At 36.9% G+C, this 309-nt stretch overlaps 1 protein-coding gene across 1 annotated transcript in view; it reads left to right on the top strand.

Annotated features, from left to right (window-relative positions):
* The window catches only part of LOC111874437 (KH domain-containing, RNA-binding, signal transduction-associated protein 2), a 405,584-nt gene that overhangs the window by 369,084 nt on the left and 36,191 nt on the right, over positions 1-309 (top strand). The gene's annotated exons all lie outside the window — the stretch shown is intronic.

Genomic DNA, 309 nt, shown 5'->3' with positions numbered 1-309 from the left:
CTTTACCCTCTACCTCATTTAATTTCTTGAGATTGAACCTCTCCATATGAACTGTGTGTGTTGTTTGTTTGCTCACTGCCAGTCTTTTCCTAACCTTTGCCATCACAAGGTAGTGGTCAGTATCACAATCTGCTGCCCTGAATGATCTGACATCGAGTATACTTGAGTACCGTCTGGTATCTATCAAAATATGGTCTATTTAATTGTGTATCTTCCCATCAGAAGATGTCCAAGTAAATTTATGGATGTTACGATGTGGGAACATTGAACTTTTGACAGTAAGATTTTTTGATTATCATTACTAATTTC

Source organism: Cryptotermes secundus, unplaced genomic scaffold (assembly GCF_002891405.2).
Source record: "Cryptotermes secundus unplaced genomic scaffold, Csec_1.0 scaffold328, whole genome shotgun sequence".
Lineage (NCBI taxonomy): Eukaryota > Metazoa > Arthropoda > Insecta > Blattodea > Kalotermitidae > Cryptotermes > Cryptotermes secundus.
Note: the sequence above shows the minus strand (reverse complement) of the source record. Positions and strands in the feature narration are given on the sequence as shown.